The 23,447-nt window shown below is 45.0% G+C and overlaps 1 protein-coding gene across 38 annotated transcripts in view; it reads left to right on the top strand.

Annotated features, from left to right (window-relative positions):
• The first annotated feature begins 16,019 nt into the window (after positions 1 to 16,019).
• The window catches only part of SORBS1 (sorbin and SH3 domain containing 1), a 241,675-nt gene continuing 234,247 nt past the window's right edge, over positions 16,020 to 23,447 (top strand). For 9 of the 38 annotated variants that reach the window (XM_036828984.1, XM_036828988.1, XM_036828990.1 and 6 more), the window contains exon 1: positions 16,023 to 16,080. The gene's annotated coding sequence lies outside the window, so the exon portion shown is untranslated. Of the gene's footprint in view, positions 16,081 to 23,447 lie in introns of all 38 variants that reach the window. The other 29 variants (XM_036828998.1, XM_036828999.1, XM_036829003.1 and 26 more) reach the window with 9 other exon arrangements.

A 23,447-nucleotide genomic window follows, 5' to 3' on the forward strand; every position in this document is an offset into this window, starting at 1 on the left:
CAACCTAAGATGAGGAGAGAGTCATGATGTGATTGACATTTTAAAAGGTACCCTGGTTCTGGGGGAGAATAGACTGTGAGATTGCAAGTGTGGAAGTAAGGGGACCAGTTAGGATCCTAGCAGTCTTGGTGAGGGATGAAGGAGGCTTGCTCTAGGAGGATGCCAGGGGTGATACCAGGGAGAGGAGAGATTTTAGATCTCAGCAAGAATCAACAAGGTTTGCTTGGAAATGACTGAAGGAAAGGGAGGAATTCAGAATGTCTCCTAGATTAGACGAGGAGATATAGGGATAGTACGGATAGAAATCCCCTCATTGAGTGGGAAGTAGAACTAGGTGAATTCAAAGCCATGTATCCGTTGGAAAATCCATTTGCAATGGCTGGATTTAGCAACCAAACAAAAGATGGGAGCTAGAGATGGCTACACATGAGAATAAACGTAAAAGCACAGGGAGTGTACATAGACTGGCAGGTAGCTTGCAAAAATCATTAAAGTAACTCAAATTTCTTTTGAGTTACCTAATGTAGGGTGTTTCCATTTCGTGCTCCTATAGTTCCCTACCCACTTGGATCCAGGCCATACCTGGCATTGTGACGTGTGCTGGGCCTTTCTCTAGGAGGAAAGTGTGTGTGTGAGAATCATGCAGACTTTCTTGGTTTGGCTAATCCATGCTCTTGCTGTCTGATTACCTTACCTTTTTAAAGAAAAGATGCTAAGCTGCTGCTGTCATTGCTGTTGTTGTTATTATTATTATTATTGCTAAGCACTTAGTAAGTGCCAGGCATTTTGCTTATCGCTTTGCATATATAATCTCATTTACCCTTCACAACAACTCTTTCAGGTGGTGCTTTTGTATTCTATTCTCCTTTGGGGGCTGAAGCCATCACAGCTTAGCTACTTGCCCAAAGTCAAATAGCCTGAGAGTGGCTATTTGGGGATTTAGGATTTATTTATTTTAGGATGTATTTTATTTAATTTATTTATTTATTTTAGGATTTATTTTAGGATTGAGAGCCTAAATTGGGATTTGAACCAGAAGTCCCATTCCAGACCCCAAGTACTCAACCAGTATGATTAAACTGACTGAAAAAAAGAAAATACTCTCAGGGGAGCCTGAGCACTGACTCCGCCTACACAAAACTCTAGTCATCCCAGGGCATTGGGGCTGATTCTCACTGTCCCACGCGCCACAGCCTCTCGGCATGCACGCCCACTGCCCTCTGTTCCTGTCCAATGCCAGCGTCCCAGTTCTTCATGGCACCCAGATAGCTCTGCTCTACAAAACAGGCCTCCCTGATTTCTTCCTTGGGTTTCTAGTGAATGATACAAGCTCTTGAAAAAGTCCATCTCTCTGGGGTTCGGGAGTTTCCTTAGAGTCCATCCCAGAGTACCTTGCTTAGGGGCACTTAGATCCATTCAACTCATGTTCCCCAGCAACTGCTTTGTGCTAGACTCTGTGTCTGGCAATGAGAGAAGGAAAAAAAGTAAACAATCTGTATCTTTGGCTGTAAGGAAATCACAGTCAATGTCAAGCATGTTGTCTAAGCAACACATATCTAGAAGGCTGAATACTCCCAATTGTCTGGAGATTTCAAGGGCCTTTTCTAGTTTAAGGGGGGGAGGGGGGCTCCCCAAAGCCAGAAAAGATTCCTGCCACACGCAAAAACAGCTTAAATGTCCAATAGTAAAGGGTAAGCTCACTGATATACTATTCCACACCACAAAACATTCTTAAAGGACTTAAAAAGAATTCTGAATCCCATGGGTTTCATAATATATTTTTGTGAAGTGAAAAAAAAAAAGTAATATAACATTTTGCAAATAGTGATGCCATTTACGTGAAAAAAAAGGTACATGGTGTGCACAGTTAATAGTGATTATCTCAAAATAGTGAAATTCCTGGTGGATTTTGTTTTCTTCTTATGATTGGCTTGAAAGTTTTGATTTAAAAATAATTTACTTAGAAGCCTATCTGCAAAGACTACATACTGTATCATCCCAACTATATGACATTCTGGAAAAGGCAAAACTATGCAGACAGTTAAAAGATCAATAGTTGGGACTTCTCTGGTGGTGAAGTGGTTAAGAATCTGCCTGCCAATGCAGAGGACACGGGTTCGATCCCTGGTCCGAGAAGATCCCACATGCCACGGAGCAACTAAGCCTGTGCGCCACAACTACTGAGCCCGCACACCTAGAGCCCGTGCTCTGCAACAAGAGAAGCCACCGCAATGAGAAGCCCACGCACCACAGTGAAGAGCAGCCCCCGCTCACCGCAACTAGAGAAAGCCCGCAACACAACCAAAAAACAAACAAATAAATAAATAAAATTTAAAAATGGTTGCCAGGGGTTTGGGTGGAGGGAGGGAGGGGGGAGGGAGGGAGGAGGGAGGAGAGAGGGAGGAGGGAGGGGGGAGGGAGGAAGGAGGGAGGAGGGAGGGAGAAATAGGTAGAACAGGAGGGATTTTTAGGGCAGTGAAACTACTCTGTATGATACTGTAATGATGGATACATGTCATACATTTGTCAAAACCTATGGATTATACAACACAAAGAATGAACCCCTTTGTAAACTATGGACTTTAGTTAATAAGAATATATCAATATTGGCTCAGTTGTAACAAATGTACCATACTAAGGCAAGATGTTAAAAATAGGGGAAACTGTGTGTATGTTGGGGGGCGGTGAGAAGGTATATGGCAGCTCCCTGTACTTTCTGCTCAATTTTTCTGTAAACCTAAAACTGCTCTAAGAAATAGTCTATTAATTAAAAAAACAATCTATTCTATATTTCAAATGTGCAGAAAAATACAGAGAATATAGTGAACACATTTATTCACCACGCAAATTTAATAAGCCTTAAGATTTTGCCATATTTTGTTTTAGATTATTGTTTAAAGAAATAACAAATTACAGAAACAAAGCCTCTTTGTATCACTCCCATTTAATTTCAACCTCTTTCCTCCCTCACCAGAGAAAATTCCTTCCACCCATTTTTCTATACTTTTTACATGTCTGTCAACATTAACAATATATAATATTGGTTTTTATATTTTACTTCTCAAAAATGGAATTATATATTTGACTCTGAAATTTATCTTTTTATTAATCTTATCTTAAAAAATATTTGTGTTGATACATGAAGCTCTAGTTCATTCATTTTAACTGCTGTAGAGTATTCCATCTTTTGAATATACCACAATAATGAAAAGTTTTAAAATAATGTTTTGGAGCATATGTAAATGATATAGGGAAGTACTCAAGATATTAAGTGAGAAAAAAAACAAGATATAAAACTTTACTTACAGTATGACAGGGCTTCCCTGGTGGCGCAGTGGTTAGGAATCTGCCTGCCAATGCAGGGGACATGCGTTCGAGCCCTGGTCTGGGAAGATCCCACATGCCGCGGAGCAACTAAGCCCATGCGCCACAACTACTGAGCCTGCGCTCTACAGCCCATGAGCCACAACTACTGAAGCTCGTGCACCACAACTACTGAAGCCCGCACACCTAGAGCCCGTGCTCCTCAGCAAGAGAAGCCACCGCAGTGAGAAGCCCGTGCATCACAACCAGTAGCCTGTGCTCGCCGCAACTAGAGAAAGTCCACGTGCAGCAACAAAGACCCAACACAGCCAAAAATAAATAAATAAATAAATAAATAAATAAATAAATAAATCTGTTAAAAAAAAAACTTTACGTACAGTATGACACAAAACACATACATACAAAATAAAACGCTGCTATGGCAAATATAAAAACGTTAACAATGTTACTTTTGGATTGTGGGATTATAGATAGTTTTTCATATTTCCTAAACCTTATACAGTGAATAAGCATTGATTTTATAATTTTTTAAAAAGTAAGACTAAAAGCATGCAGTTCTACTAAAAAGTAAGACTAAAAGCATGAGTTTGAGCTATGTATCCCACAAAATTACCCCCTCCCTCCCCACCTCTGTTGGTAGAGCCCCTGGACACTCAGTAAACTGCCCTGCCCCGTGTCACCCAGTCCTCTCACAGGTGGGCAGCAATGGCCCTGTGGCTCCTGTCCCAGTAGCCATATCTTCCTGATCACCAACAATGAGCTGGTTTCTGATGCCTGATACCCGCAACGCAATTATGGGACTGGCTATAATTATGCTTGCAGCAATATTATAGGATTGGATATAAATATACTTGCTACATGTTAAGAGAGTTTATTTCTGTTCACAGTTTACCATCTGCCTGCAGTACACCCCTTCCTTCCTAGCTGAGAGGGGGAAGAGCACTGTCAAAGCCAGAGGTGAAACAGGAGTCAGATTGGAGGCTTTGAATAATCAACTTCTGAAAAATCATCTCAACGTGTGTGATGGAGCCAGAGTGTCAGGAATCACAGGAATGAGGCAGCAGGTTTTACCAGGTCTGTGTTGTTCTTTTGCTGCTCTGAGTGTGGAATGGAGCTCATTCAGGCTTGCTCAGAAATTCCTAAGTCACAGCACTCCTGAGGTACCCACATTCCCCACCTTCTGCCTTGACCTCCCTCTCCAGCTCAAGTCCTACATCTCCACCTGTCTGATGAGTGGTTCCATCTTCCTGTCCTACTGTATCACCAAACTAAATTCAGAACAATTTCTTCTTAGACGCTCAAATTTTGTCTTTATCCTGACTCCTCTATTTCTCTTAATGGCAGCACCATGATCCTAGTCATCGGGGGGGTGTCATCTTTGGTAACCTTTCACTTAGGACCTCGTATCTCAGCAGAAAGGCAAGTCGTGCCATGTCTTCATGAATTCAGTTCCCAGATCTAGCACAGTTCCTGGCTCTCAGTGGTTAATATTTTTTGAATGAATGAACGAGAAGATGAACGAAATGTTTCGTCTTTTCCACTGCCCATGGTCACTTCCCAGCCTTTATTACCTCACACCAGGACTACTGAAGTAACCTCTCAACTGGTTGTTCTGCCTTCCGTCTTTCTCAGCTTCAGTTCATCCTGCTGTTGCCACCAGACAGGTTGTGCTTACGTGCCACCTCCATCACACCACTCCCCTGTTTAAAAGCTTTTGGTGATTCCTCACTGGCTACCAGATAAAATTCAAGATCATGACCTTAGCTTCCAAGGCCACTACACTCTAGCCTCAATTAATATCTCTAGCCTTTTGCTTAAAACTACTCACATTCCTGGGCTTCCTGGTGGCACAGTGGTTGAGAATCCGCCTGCCAATGCAGGGGACACGGGTTTGAGCCCTGGTCCAGGAAGATCCCACATGCCGCGGAGCAACTAAGCCCATGGGCCACAACTACTGAGCCTGCGTGCCACAACTACTGAAGCCCACACGCCCAGAGCCGGTGCTCCGCAACAAGAGAAGCCACCGCAATGAGAAGCCTGCACACTGCAACGAAGAGTAGCCCCCACTCGCCACAACTAGAGAAAAGCCTGCGCGCAGCAACGAAGACCCAACGCAGCCAAAAATAAATAAATTAAAAAAAAAAAAAAAGCTACTTACATTCCTAAACCCTCTGTACTCTTCTCATGCATCTTGGGCCCCAGTTCCTGCAGGACACCCCCCCTTAAGGGATTAGATTTTATGTTAACCTGTCCCTTCCCCACTTGCCTGAGCCAAACCATTCCAGTCAGGCCCCCCAAGGGCCAAATGGGCTACCAAACAGACAGAGCATGAGACGCTCCCAGGCAACGTCATGACACTGTGGAAAAGGCCTGATTGGAATAAAAAGTAGGTTATAAAACAGCATGTATTACATGGAATTTTTTTTTAACAACTTAATTGGAGTATAATTGCTTTACAATGGTGTGTTAGTTTCTGCTGTATAACAAAGTGAATCAGCTCTACATATACATATATCCCCATATCCCCTCCCTCTTGCATCTCCCTCCCTCCCACCCTCCCTGTCCCACCCCTCTAGGTGGTCACAAAGCACCGAGCTGATCTCCCTGTGCTATGTGGCTGCTTCCCACTAGCTAGCTATTTTACATTTGGTAGTGTATATAAGGCCATGCCACTCTCTCACTTCGTCCCAGCTTACCCTTCCCCCTCCCTGTGTTCTCAAGTCCATTCTCTACATCTGCATCATTATTCCTGTCCTGCCCCGAGGTTCTTCAGAGCCTTTTTTTTTTTTTTTAGAGTCCATATATATGTGTTAGCATATGGTATTTGTTTTTGTCTTTCTGACTTACTTCACTCTGTATGACAGACTCTAGGTCCATCCACCTCACTACAAATAACTCAGTTTCGTTTCTTTTTATGGCTGAGTAATATTCCATTGTATATATGTGCCACATCTTCTTTATCCATTCATCTGTCAATGGACACTTAGGTTGCTTACATGGATTTATTTTTAAAATAATTCTGCATGGTGGGAGAAATTTTGCAAGATAAAAATAAAATTTATTAGAGATGATTTAAAAGTTTTCCTTTTTTCTTATCAATGGTTTCCAACTTTTTCACAATGATCATATCTTCCTCATAGACTGTTTAAGGGAAAATAAACTTAGTGGCACAAGAAATTATAGAATTTTTAAAAAATCACTGTATATTTTGTGTTTTATAAATGTGAATTACTTAGACAATCCTTTTGTGATTTGCTCTCTCGGAAAGTTCATAATGCTGTTCCTTGCTAATTACATCACCTGTTACAGAGGGTGGTTTAGAAACATAGAAGTTAGCGTTTTCTTATAAAACTGAAAGTCCCCACTTCTCACACATGTTGGCTGCCCAGGCCCCTCATGCACAGCTGCCAAATCTTGGCATTTGTCAACCCCTGGGCACAGGAAACCCTGGGTAAGGGAGTTCTCCTGGCCCGGCCCACAGAGGCTTAGACAAGAATTGCCACAGAAGCATCAAAACAATAGAATGTGATGTCGTGGGCATCCCAGGGGGGAAATAATGCTAGACTGAAATGCATTTTTGCATCACCGATTCTCCCTGCTGATTGAGCCCTGTTTATCTCATTTGGCAGATCAGCCTCAAAGTGCATGAACTATTTGTGCCTCATTAGTTTCCAATAGATTGATTTTGCTAGGATTGCAAATTGGCCGTCTTGCGTTGCAGCCCGCAGGAGCCGGCTCTGGCTCAGCCTCAGGGCACAGGCACAGGGAACAGCAGCAGCCCCTGCAGTGCGGCCACCAGAAAGAGACTGGAGGGCTGTTCTGCGGCCACAAGGACAGCAGTGCCTTAAATCTTTCCCGGAACCAGGTAGGATAAAATAGGGACATATAAGAAAGCAAACAAGGGCCGTCTCTGCTCTCTTTTCTTTCTCTTTCAACGTACATACTCTATTTGGCACCTCCCTCCTCTTGCCCCCAAACCCCACCACACCCAAACTTAAGCCCCTCTTCAAAAGTAAGAAAAATAAAGATAACATTAAAGAAAAATTAAAATAAATAAAATTGATGACCAGTTTATAAAACAGTGAGTGCTGAACTACTTACAATATAATGATTGGAGAGAAAAGCAGAATACAAAACTGAACATACAGTATGACATTGCTTTATAAAAAGTAGACATAGAAAAAAAGATTAAAAGGGAAAAAGCAAACCAAGCAGGGATAGAGGTAACTTTGGACATTGAGGGATATGGAGGCTTTTCTTTTTTTTTTTTTTCCTTTAAACTTTTCTGCATTTTCAAAATTGTCTAAAATGATTAGTAGTACATATACATATCCTCAGAAAATTTTTATTAAAATATATAAGGTAATAATACATACATAAAATAATAAAGGGGCCCATGCTTTTCATTCAGCAAGGTATATTGGGTCTGCCAGTTAAAAGAACAGAAAACTGACTCAAACTAGTTTGGCAGTTCCTCAAAAAATTAAACATAAAGTTACCATATGACCCAGCAATTCCACTTCTAGGTATACATCCAAGGGAATTGAAAACATATGTTCATACAAAAACTTGTACATGAATGTTCATAACAGAATTGTTCATAATAACCAAAAAGTGGAAACAAACCAAATGTCTATCAACTGATGATAGGATAAACAAATTGTAGTATATGTATACAGTGGAATGTTATTTAGTCATACAAAGGAACAAAGTATTGATACATGCTACAGCAAGGATGAACCTTTTCCACATTACGCTGTGTGAAAGAAGCCAGACACAAAAGGCCACATGTTGTATGATTCCATTTATATGAGATGTCCAGAATAGGCAAATCTATAGAGACAGAAAGTATATTAGTGATTGCCAGGGACTGGGGGGAGAGGGGAAACAAGGAGTGACTGCTAATAGGTATAAGGTTTCTTTTTGCGGTGATGAAAATGTTCTGGAATTAGTTTGTGGTGATGGTTGCACAACCTCATGAATATACTAAAAACCACTGGACTGTATACTTTTAAAGGGTAACTGTTCTGATATGTGAATTATATCTCAATTAAAAAAAAAGAGTGTGTCTATCACACTGTCTTGTAATCACCCATGTCTTTATCAGTCTCTCCCACTCCACTGTGAGCACCTCGAGGATGAGGGCCTATCCTTGTTCTCTGGTTCTCCAGCCCTGAGTAGAGGGCCTGGAACAGAGGGGGCACATGATATTGTTAACTGAACGACTTGAGAGTTCTCTTCCCACAAGCCCAGGGCTACCTGGCTGGCTCTGCTCCCAACCCTCAATAATGGTCTGGGTCGGGAATTCCCTAGTGGTCCAGTGGTTAGGACTCGGCACTTTCACTGCCTGGGCCCAGGGCCCGGGTTCAATCCCTGGTCAGGGAGCTAAAATTCTGCAAACTGTGAGTCACGCCCAAAAAAAGTCTGAGTGTTAGAAGCCCTAGTTCAGGTATAGTATCTTCTGGAACCCAAGAGTGGAGCAGCCTTCAATTTAAATACCAACTGGTGGAATCACATTGTTTAACCCCATTGAACCTTGTCCAGGGGTCACGCTGAGTCAAACAGAGGGGCTGCCACTGACCCCTCGGGGTCCTTACTTTCCTCCTGTTGGAGGGCTCACCATGATTAACCTTCCTTCTCTGGAAGTGGCAGCCTGGGCTGCAACAGATTCTGAGAACCAGGGTCTAGCATGCTTTCTGGTTCTGCTCTAATTCTAATCAGGGTCAAATGAAGAAGCCCTTGGTTCTTTTGGCCTAAGGGAGGAGATAGCTATCTCTGTCCACTTCTCCCTTGTATAAAGTCCAGTTGCCCTTACTCCTTGGGCCGTAGGACATGATTCTTTCAGATTATCTCCTTCTTACAGAGTCAGATAAACAGGTAGGCCATGCAAGCACAACTTAGATTGCCAATTTAAAAAGGGCCTCAAACATCCCTGGAAATGAGTGATTTTCCAAGACCTCCTCTCACAGAGAGTCGTGCATGCCTGGAAGAATCGCCTGGTTCAGCCAGCTGGGGCAGCAGGCAGAAAGATCCCTAAGAGGCATGGCCCAGTGACTAGAGATGGTCACTAAAATAGCATTCATAAAAGTGGGTCGAGGTAACCGAAGGTTTAGAAGACAGGTTTAAGAGACAGGGCAAGCAAGTTTGGAGACAGGACAGACTTGCTGAGGTAATGGAGAAGGACCGATACCTGATAAGCACGCCCGCCATCTTCCCTTCTGCCTTTTCTGCGGTGCTCAGCATCTCCCCTTGATGAATGCTGACAAAGTGTTGCTAACCTACCCAGGACACCCATGTGACTCAATTTGGCCTTGTGTAATGAGTTCCCCCAGTGAACTCTTCCAATCATCTCTGACAAGCTTCCAACAGCTTCCAGAATGTCAGTTATTCCCTTAACACCATTGTTGTTGATTTTTTAACCTTGTTAAGGTTATATTAGTTTGGTGAGGCTTGTTGCCCCATTTCTGCAATTGCTGTATTTTTTTCCCTCAGGCCGTTTAAAATGATCTGTCTTCCTCTCCCTTGCCATCTGTCTCATGTTCTCTGGTTCTCCCCCTCTTTCTCTGTGCCACCTTTTTTTCCCTCTTCCTGGCTTCCTCCTTTTATCTCTCCAGCCTCAATCAGAATGCATCTCTCAGAGTAGTCAGCTCTATTCACCAACCATAAAAATGGTTTTCTCAAGTAAACACTTCATTAACTGAATTACTTTAGAGTAGTAAGTCTTTCTCAAGTAAACGCAGCATATTCTAATTAATGAATCCCCTGCCCAGTCAGAAAAAAATGGATCTCCCAACAGCTGCCTTCAAACTGCCCCCTCCTCTTTTCTTTTTTTATAAATTTATTTATTATTTATTTATTTTTGGCTGTGTTGGGTCTTCGTTGCTGTGCGCAGGCTTTCTCTAGTTGCAGCAAGTGAGGGCTACTCTTTCATTGAGGTTATTCTTCGCTGTGGTGCGCAGACTTCTCATTGTGGTGGCTTCTCTTGTTGCAGAGCATGGGCTCTTAGGTGCTCGGGCTTCAGTAGTTGTGGCTCGCGGGCTCCAGAGCGTGGGCTCAGTAGTTGTGGCTCACGGGCTTTGTTGCTCCGTGGCATGTGGGATCTTCCCGGACCAGGGCTTGAACCTGTGTCCCCTGCATTGGGAGGTGGATTCTTAACCACGGTGCCACCAGGGAAGTCCCAAGAGGATATTATTATTAATATTACTAGGAGGCCAAGTTGTGAAAGATGCTTTCTTAAAATGTGTTGGTTGGGGTAACTTGTTTCCCCAGTTACCCAAAAGATTGACTGTAGTCATTTTCAGACATATCAGCTGGAGAACACCAGGAGGGAAGAAGAAAATCAAATGAGAGGGCTTCCCTGGTGGCGCAGTGGTTGAGAGTCCGCCTGCCAATGAAGGGGACACGGGTTCGAGCCCTGGTCTGGGAAGATCCCACGTACCGCAGAGCGATTAGGCCCGTGAGCCACAATTACTGAGCCTGCGCATCTGGAGCCTGTGCTCCGCAACAAGAGAGGCCGCGACAGTGAGAGGCCCGCGCACCGCGATGAAGAGTGGCCCCCACTCGCCGCGACTAGAGAAAGCCCTCGCACAGAAACGAAGACCCAACACAGCCAAAAATAAATAAATAAATTAATTAATTAAAAAAAAAAAATCAAATGAGAGAAAGGGAATTATGAATCCCTTTAGGTGTTAAATCACTAAAAACCCTGGTGGCCGTTTGCACCTAATTTCTTTTGGAGCATCTTGAAGAAAATGAAGCAAGTAGTGGAAAGAGCAAAACTTCCTTAAAGAATGGATTCTCTTGCTTCTTGCTGATGAATTACTGAGAAGCAAATCTCTACACCCATGCCTGAGGGCACAAAACTGATTTGAATATCTTGGGATGCCAGATCCAAGAATTCCGCATTCTTTGGAGGTCAGGTGGGGCAGATGCTGCTTTGGGGAATTTTGGAGAGATGGGTGGAGGTTGGTCAGGAGGGGGCTAGGTAGAGAACGAGAGCAGGCAAGGACATCGCTGTGCACTGTGCGTAGGAAGCAGGGCCGAGATGAGAATGAATGGGTCACACCAATGGCCTAGGCTTCAGGCCTCTGTTCATCAATCTAAAAAACGCTTGCTCCAATATGTCTCATGTTTTTACTTGGATGAAAGCATGTGTACATAATAAAATCCCAATTCTATACATTTGTACTGTATTCGACCAAGGGTGTAAGGTTTGGCTTTGAGAATGTTTCATGCTATTAGATAATCAAAATAAGATGTTTAAAATGTTGAGCTGGGTGGACCTTTGGGAGTAACCAGAAGGACAGAATGCACTTCTGTCCACTTCCACTGTATTAATGGAAGGGCCTGCCCTAGGTCAGGGGTTTGGGTGGGGGACAAGAGGAGGGGACAGGGCTTCCCTGGTGGCGCAGTGGTTAAGAATGCGCCTGCCAATGCAGGAGACATGGGTTGGAGCCCTGGTGCAGGAAGATCCCACATGCTGTGGAGCAACTAAGCCCGTGAGCCACAACTACTGAGCCTGCGTTCTAGAGCCCATGAGCCACAACTGCTGAAGCCCTCGCGCCTAGAGCCCATGCTCCGCAATAAGAGAAGCCACCGTAGTGAGAAGCCTGCGCACCACAGCGAAGAATAACCTCCACTTGCCACAACTAGAGAAAGCCTGCGCGCAGCAACGAAGACCCAATGCAGCCAAAAAAAATTTTTTAAATAAAAATAAATGCTTATTCAATAAAGATGTTAAAAAAAATAATAAATGCTTATATGAAAAAGAAAATAATACCCTCTTAGTGAGTGCTTATGTGTCAGGCAGCGTATAAGCACTTTACATGCGTGCTGTCATCTACAGCTCACAAGTAAACCTTAGGAGGGTTGTGTCTCCCTCCTGTTACAGATGAGGGACCTGAGAACTTGCACAAGAGTTCCGCATTAGGCATTGAAGCCAGGATTCTGCCCACAGGCTTAACCACTATGCTTCCCGCCATCTCTAGATCATCTTGTCTCTTTCCCTCTCTCCCAGGGTGTGTGACCCTGAAGATGGAGGAAAGGCTGACAACTCTGGGCTGACCTCTACAAAATCCTGCTTGCTCCCTCCCAGTCCCTCACACTTAATGGCCTGCTTGAAGGATGCTTCCTACGGCACGTTTATGACCCTGGTTTGTGTTCTTGACCCTCCTGCCTGATATTTTAATTTCTCTCCAACAGTGGAAGGACTGCTGGGAATAATCTGATGCACATGAAGAGAAAACCAGGAGTTACTAATAAGACTAAATTAAATGTAAGCACATTTTTAACAGTGTGTAAAGCATAGTGCTAAGCACTGTTTGAGATGAGCAGACACAAGCCAGGACATCATGGAATTTACAATCTGGTGGGGAGAGAGGATGAGGAATAAGACTACATACATATATACATGAGTTCATGCCAAATATGGTAAATTCCATGAGAAAGGAATAAATGAAGTGCTGTAGGGCTGGAAAGCAGGGAGCGCTCACATTTCCCTGGGGAACCAGGAATGAGGCCATATGATATAAGAGAATGGTTGGGATGAGAGTGGGAAGCCCCAAGGTTTACTCCAGGCTCGGTCACTGATACACTATTGTACTAATAAGGCCTTGGTATTTCTCCTCCCCAGGACAGGCCACATAATTTCTAGGACTCAGTACAAAATGAAAACGTGGGGTCCCTTGTTCAAAAATGAAGAATTTCAAGATGGTGAGAGCAAAGCAATACCCAAGTGTGGGACTCTTCTCAGCACACCCATGAAGCAGGACTTCCCTGAGCTTCTGCTACCCCAGGGGTTACCTTTGGGAGGTGGGGAGGCAGGTCTTACCAGCACCTAGCACAGGGTCTGCTACTCAGATGAATCACTGAATGACTGGAGACAACAGTGAGTTGACATGAGTACACATGAGGATTTCTTGGGGCACTTTCCCTGTTAAAATGTCATTAGACCATGATTCTAAACACTTCTTGAAGGAGACATTTGAGATGAATCTTGAAGGATAGTAGGATTTTTCTTTCTCTTTGTCTTCCCTTTTTCCCTTCCCTTCTGTCCTTTCAGTATTTTCCCATTTATCTCATAAACCCTAATGACATACAGACTGGAACCAGCAGAGGAGTGCAACATTTGAGGGATGACTCAGAGACGGAGGCCTCATTAAAGATTTCCCCAGGCAGTTTCCCACTTACAAGGGAAGGCCTTGCCGAGAGATCAAATCTCCACAAGTAGAGTCTGGTTTTTCATTTTAAGATTATTTTGTTTTATTTTCATTGAACAATTTGATAGATGTTTATGATGAAAAAAATCAGAAAAATATAGATGAGGGAAAAATAATCCCACAAGAAATAGTTCTAATGAGATTGCAGTATAAAACTAGTTTTCAACCTACTTTTCTATTCAGTAATATATTATGAGCATATTTTTGTGTTAATGAGTCAGTATACTTTTTCATTTTTCATGGCTGTATGATATTCTGTCTATGGTTGTACTGTAATTTTCTTAACCAATCCACTCAAACTGAACATTTGGATTGTTTTTGATTTTTTTTTTTTGCTATTCTAAGTGGTGTTATCCTGAATTTGTTGGGTAGGCAATTTACTTAGTTACTCCAGCAGTTATATTCCTGCTCTGTGGATAAACTCAAGATAACAGTAGCATTTCTTCCTGGGGTTGCTGTGTGGTATTGGTCAGTTAATGCATGTATGAACGGACAGTTATGGTCAGTTAATATTAAACTGGTCAGTTTAAGCTCTTAGCATAAATACATTATACTGCATAGCGGACTAGACATGCAGTCAGCCCTCCCTATACGCAGGTTTCACACCTGCAGATTCAGCCAAATCAAATGTGATAAAATTTGCTTCGCAGTTGATTGAATCCGCAGATGTGAAATGTGCCGATTTGGGGGGCCGACTGTATTCCTTGTACTACTCCATTTTAAATAAGGGACTTGAGCATCCACAGATTTTGGTATCCATGGAGTCTCCTGGAACAAATCCCCCACAGATACTGAGGGACAAGTGCATTAGCCGTTTCATTACTTTACAGGCCCAGGAGGAACTGCCTCCCTTAGATTGTGGTGGAAGTTAATAGTAGAGCCTGCGAAGCCGGACTTCTAGTCTAGTGTTCTTTGCAAAACAGCAGGATGAGGTGCAAGCTGGGGGAGGCCTGGTCTGGGGGCTCCCTAGATTGAATAGCTTTCTAGTAGTTTCTTGTCTCTTCAGTTGTAGAATAAGCTCCCAGGTGGCTAGGAGACTTCCGATTTTTTTTTTTTTTTCTTTACACAGCAGAGGACAGCAGGTGCTCAGCAAAGACCTGTCACTGTTCCTTGACATCCAAGAACCTTAGCAGATGTGTTTCCCATCAGCCTGTGCAGTCATCAAAGCCTTTCTTTCCCTTGCACACACAGCCTGTTAACTGGGAAAGTGCTCTGGCTGAAGATTCTCGCCAAGGGCAGCTGACAAAAATCAGTTGTGTTCAGCCCAAGGGATGCCCCACCTTCAGGGATGCCCCAGGGATGTGGGAAGCTAGGCGTGGAGGGAGCATGTCCCAGGCCGGTTACTTGCTGGCCGTGACCTTGGGCAAGAAGTTTCCCCTCTCTGCGTTCCGTTTTCTTTTTGTAACACTGAAGGGGACTGGAGGAGGTCAGGATGGTATCACAGTGGTTACCTCTGAACCCATCTAGCAAAGTACTCTTCTCCCCACTTGCACATGACCCTGTTTTGTTTTATTCACCCTACTTTGCACATTGCAGATCTTGTTTATTTATTCACTCGTTTATTTGCCTGTCTCCCTCACTAAAATGGAAGCTTCATGAGCGGAGGGGTCTTGTCTGTTGTATTTTCGGCAGTAACCCCAGGGCCTAGTATATGCCTGCCATGGAGTCGCTGAATAAAAAGTATTAATGAAATCTCAGAGCCTGGGTTCAAATGCTGATTGCACGGGTTTCTGTGTGACTTTGACCAACGCTTAAACCATTTCAGTTTTCCCACTTGAAAAATATGGATTAGTAATAGCGACTATCTTAAAAGACTATGAGGATCAAAAGAGAGAAAAACTAAGAAGTATTAAGCATACTGGCTGACATACAGTATAATAATGATAGTAGCAAACATTTATGTAGCGCGACGGCCAGGCACTGATCTAAACGCTTTACATACGTTAACTATATTAATCTTCTCTATGTCCTGCGAAATAGGTACTGGTTATTATACCATTTTAAAGATGAGCAAACTGGGGCACAGGAGTTGAGTAAGGTATATGTACTCAAGACAGGTTAGCTGGTTTTTTTATGCCTAAGATTCCTTTCCAGCTCCCCGTGGGCGACCCCTCAGAAAGATCAGAGGGAGCACCGGGCCAGCCTCCCGCCCAGCCCGAGGCCGGCCGGGACAGAAAGGGTTACTGGAACCTGGCGCACGTTCTCGACGGGAGATCCGCGGGCCCGCGCGCGGGGTTCACAATGCTGCGGGGCGGGGCGGCGGGGAGCCTCGTCGCCTCCCATTGGCGCACACGCCCCTTCCTGTCACTGCCGGGTCCGGCACCGCCCCCTAGCACCGCCCACCGCCCAGGCGCCGCCGGAGTGGACGGTTCCAGACGCATGCTAATGAGGGGGCGGCCGCCGCAGCCCATTGGCCGGCCGCGGAGTGTCGGTGAAGTCAGCGCCGAGTCCCAGAAAAACAGAGCGGGGCCAACTGCAGAGTGTAGTGCGAGTTGGGCAGGACGCGCGCAGCCGGCCCGCCCGCCCGGAGACCCGCAAGGTAAGTCCGCGCCAGCGGCCCCTCAGCCCGCGCTCGCCTGATTGTCAGCGCCGGCGCCGGGGGCGTGCGCAGGCCCGGCCCCCGCGGGCGGCGCCTTTGTTCCACGCTCGGAGGAGGCGCGTTTAAAGGGCCAGCTGTTGGAAGGACTTGAGGGACCCCCTCCCCCAGAGCATCCCCCGTGGTCAAGGGGAACACCGTGGTCCCCCTCGGCGGAACCCTCCTTCCTGCCTGCTTGGTGGATCCCCAGTCTTAAAGGGAAAGTTCCCCAGGGTGCGGGGGTTTTGGAGGATTCCAGGTTTTTGTTTTTTTAATTTTTTGTTTGTTTTTATTGGTGGGTGGGGGTACGTGCGATCATGGCCTCTGCTAGGAGAGAATGTCCGCCTGCTTCAGGCTGGCTGCAATATGGGTGGGTGGAGGAGACATCAAAGCCCGCGTGGGTTTGCGCTGTAAAGTGAAACTACCGAGGAGAGGCTCCTCTGCAGTAGCCAGAGGAGGAAGGAGGGAGCGAGCGGCAGGATGGAGGCATCTCAGGTGTGTTCATTCATCAGCATCCCTCTGGAGGAGAGGGCGGCGGGAGGGCAGCACGGACTACCGGTCTGGCCTAGGACCCGCCAGAATGAGCGGGTACGTTTGTGTGTGTGTCCGTGTTCGGGGACGCCGGTGCCTGCTCATCTGCCCGTGCTCCTTCATCCCTCAGAGTGACTGGCAGCTTCTTGCTAGCCAGTTCCTCACCGAGATGAACAGAAAACAACTCCTTTCTCCGAATTCCCGGGGCATCCCCGGCTCTCCTCTGGCTTCTTTCCGAGGTGGCTTCCTTGATAAGCGCTAGCGCCATTCAAGATAGAGGGGGAAAGAGGCTTGAAATCATTACGTTTTGTTCACGGGGGAATGTGCTGTCGAATTCTGCATCCCCGTGCATCCGCTGTCGTAAGATGGCTTTGAAATTCACCAGTGCATGCTTTCTTCAGGCAGACAGAATTTATTACGCTATTACATTGCTACATAAAAACAGAAAGGATCCCACTGAGCGTTGCTCGTTGTATCCAGACCCTGGATTTTCCCAGCATGTTCTGGCTGAGCCTTTGGATTTTTGTTTTAAACTGAGCGCTGGGATGCCCCTCCTGTCACAGGGCCGACCTGCTGAAATCGCCGGAATTGATTTCACCGTCAATAGGAGGGAGGTTCATTTAGAGATATCATGGAGCCTGTCTGGCATGTCAGGCCTCTGACATCACCCCCCGCCCCCCACCCCTTGCGCCCTTTTTCTCTCCTAAGTGAAGGCCAGGGAGGGCTTGTCTCCATGCCCCCCTCCTTGGTTTGTGAGCTCCTCTAGATTCAGTTTTGTGTTTTTGATTGGAAAGGTGGCTTGGTTGTGATTGAAGAGAACGGAGTGGATTAAGAGTGGGGTGGGCAGCAGATGAGGACAGCAGCCTCAATGACAGAAAACATATGCTGGACATTTGGGGACTCCAGATCTCCAGCCCTTAGAGACAGGTGAGGTTGATGGGTGTGTGTGGAGCGAGAGGGGTGTGTGTGTGTGTGTGTGTGTGTGTGTGTGTGTGTGTGTGTGTGTGTTGGCTGTGAGGGAGCGGTGGAGGAGGGGGATGCTGCCAGCAATTGTCTGCCCCACCCTCTTGATGCTGCCTTAAATAGCTCCTTGCCATCCAAGCTCTGATGTTTCAGGCTCTTGGCCTGAGGGGAGGGTAGGGGAGGGTTGGTCTTTTGGTACCTCTGCCCTGGGCACTGTTAGAGTGGATGGTTAGGAAAGGGTTAGTTCTCCAGGGGTTGCAGAGAGCTCATTTCTCTGCTGGAGGGCGCTGAGTTGAACTAGCTCGGGTGACTTTCCCGCAGGGTATTAACAACTGAAAAGAAATGCTTTCTTCCCCATAGGGCGAAGAGCTGGGAGGGTATTGTCACCGTCCATCCGTTTGACACTCACCTGCTGTTGGCCCTTTCCTCCTGTTACCTCCTGCTTTCTTTTATTCTAGTTGGCGAGTTTCTGTGAACTTTTCCGAAGGTACTGGGAATATTGGGAGGTGAGGTAGGAGTTGTGGGAAAGGACTAGCAGATGCTTCTTACTGGCAGAACAAAGAACTGTGCCGCTCTCCCCTTCTCCCCTCTCCAAAATAGAGTCCCATATAGATAGCAGTCTGGGGTTTTCTTTGCAGAGAATGAATGGGCAGGGTTCAGGAAAGATAGCTTGTATTAGGCAGCATTAGTAGTCATCTGGCCATCCAAACTTAGCTCTGGCCCCTCCCCTGGACTTGGAAATAGATTTGCTGTAGAGGGCACTCCCTGGTAATTTGGGATTTAATCTGTCTCTTGAAAAAGGAAACGGATGGTATCAAAAAGCTTTGGTGGAGGTCCTCTGGACCAAAAGCAGGACAGCTGGCTTTGATCCAGGCTCCAACCTGCTTTGGGCTTTGGGCTAGTGGCTTTCGCTCTCTGGGCCTGTGTCCTTGTTGGGAAAGTGGAGGGCTTTGGGGTAGATTGTTTTCCAGGGTTCCCGACAACATTACTGTTCTTAGATTCACAAGACAGTTTGTGATGGCATTTCTAGATTTTTTGCTAAGCTGATGTTAAATTCACAGTATTACTCGATGGCACGAAAGAAACATTCCAGGACTCAGCCTTCTGTTGGATTCAGATGCATCTGTTCCTTGATTAGTGTGATTGGTAAGGTTTTGCTGTATCTAAATAATTTAGAGCTAGAACAGCCCAGAGTGAGGCACAGCCCCTCAGTGTGGGTGGTTGGTTGGGGAGACCAGGTGGGGTGACAGAATGCTGAGGAAAGGGAGTTTCTATAATTCATTCTCTCTCCCTGTGTATGTTTAACTCACTGCTTTATTTATGGTTATACAGGTGAATGTTTAGATATTTAGAACCTGAGAGTTGGAAGAGACCTCTGTGATTGCCAGGTTCAGCCCCCCTCACTGAGGAATTTGAGGGGTTGGGTGGCTCGGCCATTTGTTCAAGGTCACACAGCTAGCAAGATGCAGAGCTGGGCAAAAACCCCAGGTGGATAAATTTTAGGTCTTGTGTTCTAGACACACCTCTTAAGTCCCCTCTTCCTCTGAGAGAAATGACACTAAGATGCGGTAGAGAAAAGCAAGGAGAAATTAGGGGCAGTAGAAGGGAGAGGTTGGGGAAACAGACCAGGTAGGAGGTTGGGGGCAGGTCAGATGAGGAAGGGGAAAACACAGACACCAGGCTTGGAGGAAAAAGAGATGGAGCTGGAAGGGGGAGGCTTTATCAGCTGTGAAATAGCAGATTTCTACAGCCCTTAGAGTGAAGTAAGTAAGGAGAGGCTTGGCTTAGACACGGGTTGGGGTGGGTGCACAGAGTCCAGGCCAGGGTTGGGACTGACTTGGAGTCTCTTGGGATCTCTCTGGTGACCCTCAGATTGCAGTGTGTGGTGGAGGCTGATTTAGTTTCAGGGCCAACTCAGGCCTTTGGAGCCAGTGGGGCAGGCAGAACTTGAACATGTGGAAAGTCAGATGTGCCGGGAGTGATGCTGGAGAATGCTGAGGTGGGAACCCATTCCGCTGAAGTTCCAGTTTTTTTTTTTTTAATTTAAAACTAAAAAAATTTTTCCATGGAATTTTTTTTTGAATTCAAACAGCATTTTCTCCACTGACTCTCATTGGTGCTTTGTACATTTTATGAGATAGCGATTTGTGTGATAGTGTCTCTTGTACTCCCTTTTCAGAGGAGATATTGGAGATGACTGATTTACTGAATCGTGGCTCATCTGGAGGGAGTTTCCGGCCTATGACCTGAGCTAAGCCTCAGAATGTTTAAATGAGCAGTTAAAGATCTGTGAACAGTAGTTAACCAGATTAGTAACCATTCAAAGGCAAGGCTAAAAGGTGATAATACTTTGAAGTCTATAGCCCAAGCCTACAGCTGGCCATGTACAGCGTAATTTACTTTGGCCTAGGAAGTCTTTCTGTGGATCCTTTAGTTGTTCCCTCTTTTTGTGTATGGTTACTCATGTCTGTCTGTCTGTCCCTGTATCTTGCTGTCTTCCCATCCTTCTTTTCCCACACCCCCTGCTCTACCCTTCTTTTTCTCTCCTCCTATTATACCTTTTTCTTTGACCTCCTCCTCCATCTTTTATTTACTGTCAATAACATAGCTCTGTAGTGTATTTTAATATATTTATTGTGTTATTAAAATCTCATCCTCTCTGTTCTTAATTTGAAATCAGTTGAGTTCACTTTTTTGAATGTGTGTATATGTGTTTTACACACAAAAAACAAACAAACCAAACCCAATTAAATTGCTTTTTACTTCTGTGTGGCCTTCCATTGATTTTTTTTTTTTCCTCTACTCCTCTTCTGTGGTCAGTAGTGGCTCTTTACAGAAAAAAAAATTTCCCAGCTCACTGTCACGTGGATATTATTGTTTTCAAAACAAAAACAGCTACAACAATAGAAAAAGTTTCCCCCTTGTTTGTGGACACAAGGGACACCCTCTCCCAAGAGATGTGCCCTATTTCTTGACTTTCTTCCATGGAAAGAGTGTCTGCAGTGTATTCTCTAACAGGGGCCTGTAATGTAAGGGGTTGGAGGTGCTGATGGTGGAGCTGAGGTTTTATCAGTGATCCTGGTAATGCTTAGAGGGCGGGTGGGAGGGAGACAAGAGAGGACATGTAGGAAAAGTTCAGGGTGGTGGTTTTTCTTTATTTCCCCAGGCAGATCTAACTCATCCAGCAGTAGTAGGACCCAGACCCCTTTGGAAAAGAATGAGATGCTTCTCAACTTTCCCATTCGTGTTGGGACCCAAGGGACATCTTGTGTGACACAGGGAGTGTAGGCAGCCGCTGACAGGTTGCTGGCATGAAGTCCCGGGTGCTTTGATGGGTGCGTGCTATGGTGCTTTAACCTTTCTTCTGACTCTTATTAATTATAGAGAAGACTGAGTCTTGATGCTCAGTGGTCAGCAGATAGTTTAGTGTCTAAAGTGGGCCTCTCAAACAAGAAGTTGCCTTGAAGTCTCCAGTTTTTGTGTTAAAAATTCACGTGAGGGGACCTCCTTGGTGGTCCAGTGGGTAAAACTCCGTGCTCTCTATGCAGGGGGCCTGGGTTCAATCCCTGGTTGGGGAACTAGATCCCACATGCCTCAACCAAGACCCAATGCAGCCAAAATAAATAAATAAATAAATATTTTAAAAAAAATTCATGTGAGTTTTGTATTCTGTAATACATCTGTTCTGGTTTTAGTATAAAAGTATTTAAAATGCTTTACTGTTGACTACAGTTGATGGTCCAGGAAAATGTTGTGTTTGTCTGGGGTCTTTGCTTGTCCATGCCCGCCCTAAATATGCACAGCGGGTCCCGGACCCCCTGCCCTAAATATGCACAGCGGGTCCTGGACCCCAGCCAGAGAAGCCAGCAGTGGGGCAGGTGTCACACCTGTGGTGCTGGGACCTGCCCACTCACGCTTTCCTGCTGACTCTGCCAGACCCACTGATGTCCCGTCATTCAGAACTCTTACACGCCCCCCTGGTCTTTGTCCACTCCCCGGAAGGCCTGTTTCTCCTTTGCCTGACTGACTTCTACTCCTTTCAGATGCCCTCATGTCTCAAAGAGGTGTTTTCTTCCTGTGTTTGCCTTTCAGCAATAGCTGTTTCCCTGTCTTGTCTACCAGATGGTGAGATCTGGCAAGAGAGAATTTGTTTCAGCTCTTTTAACATTAAATTTAGTTTGTATCAGACTTAAAACTTAATTTGTATCAAAGTCATATATTTATATATATATAGTTTTAAAAGGCAAATAACACTGCAGGCCTTATAAAGAAAGCTGGGTCACTCCTCCTCATCCTGGTGATCCACTCCCCAGGGTTAGTCACGGAACACGATTTTCTGTTGCTGCAGGAACAAATTACCACCAATGTAGTATCTTAAAGCAGCACAAATTTAAATTACAGTTCTATGGGTTAGAAGTCTGAAAAGGGTCTCACTGGGCTAAAATCAAGATGGTAGCAGGGCTGCATTCTCTTCCTTGCGTCTTCCACTTTCTGGAGGCCGCCTGCATTCCTTGGCTCATGTCCCCCTTCCAACATCTTCAAAGCCGGCAATGGCTGGTTGAGCCCTCCCATGCATCACTGACCTTCTGCCATAGTCACATCTTCCTGACTCCCTTCTCTGTCCCTCTTCCACTTTTAAGGACCCTTGTGATTACTTTGGGCTCACCTGGATAATCTAGGATAATCTCCCTGTTTTAAGGTCATTTGATTAGCAACCTTAATTCCATTTGCAACCTTAATTCCCCTTTGCCATGTACCGTGCTTATGGGTTCAGGGATTAGGATATGGGCATCTTCATCTTTGAGGGACCATTATTCTGTCTACCATAGTCACTTCCAACCCTTTTAGCTGTTTCTTCTGATACGGCTATTGTCCTGCTATGGATTAGAGGAGCCCTTATTCCCCTCTTCACTCCTCCCCTCCTCACATACTTCCCTTCCTTCATGTCCTCCCAGTGTGGTTATGTCACAGTTTTTGGTTACAACGATAGTCAATGCTTATATTATTTTGACTGTGTAAATAGTGTTCATGGCTGAGCCTTATAGTTGTACTGTAATGAAATTTCCTTTCTTGTACGTCTCTTTTTTTATTTTTTTGAGTTAATAATTGCTTTTTTTTTCCTATTTAGTTTCCTTTGTACTTATTACTAATTCCCAGTGTTTCTGACGGCATTTTAAAATATCTCTGTTTTATAACACAAGTTCCTCTTTATTTCACTACAGTCTTTTTGTCCTTGGAGACCTCCCTCCCAGAGGCCTCCATCCCTCACCTTTATTCCCTGCTGATTGACCTCTAGGCCTGGGGCATGACTCATCATGGGGAGTCCCTCACCTTGCTCTGGGTTGGATCCTCTGTTTCCTATTTCTTGATTTATTCCTCAGGAGCTTCTGAGAGAGGGTCTGTACAACTTGATCACCTCAAATTTGCATGTCTGAACTGTTCTTATTCTATTATACATTCACACTTGATTGGTGGTTTGATTTGTCTAGAATTTTAGGTTGAAAGCCGTTTTCCCTTAGTTTTGAAGGCATTGCTCCACTGTCTTCTAGGTCCCAATATTGATGTCAGAATTTGGATGCTATTCTGATTCTTGATCATTTATGGGTAACCTGCATTTTTCTTGCAGAAAGTTTTAGGATCCTCTCTCTTTCCCTGTATTTGGATTGTTCTTGCTTTAAAAATTATTATGCTGGCTCCTTGGTGTGCTCCTTTGATCTGAAGACTCAAATTCTTCAGTTTGGGGACATTTTCTTATATTTTTCTCTGTTAATTTCCTTTTCTCCCCTTTTCTTGTGTTTTGTCTTTGGAACTCCTATTACTTGGATGTTGGACATCCT

Source organism: Balaenoptera musculus, chromosome 16 (assembly GCF_009873245.2).
Source record: "Balaenoptera musculus isolate JJ_BM4_2016_0621 chromosome 16, mBalMus1.pri.v3, whole genome shotgun sequence".
Classification (NCBI taxonomy): domain Eukaryota; kingdom Metazoa; phylum Chordata; class Mammalia; order Artiodactyla; family Balaenopteridae; genus Balaenoptera; species Balaenoptera musculus.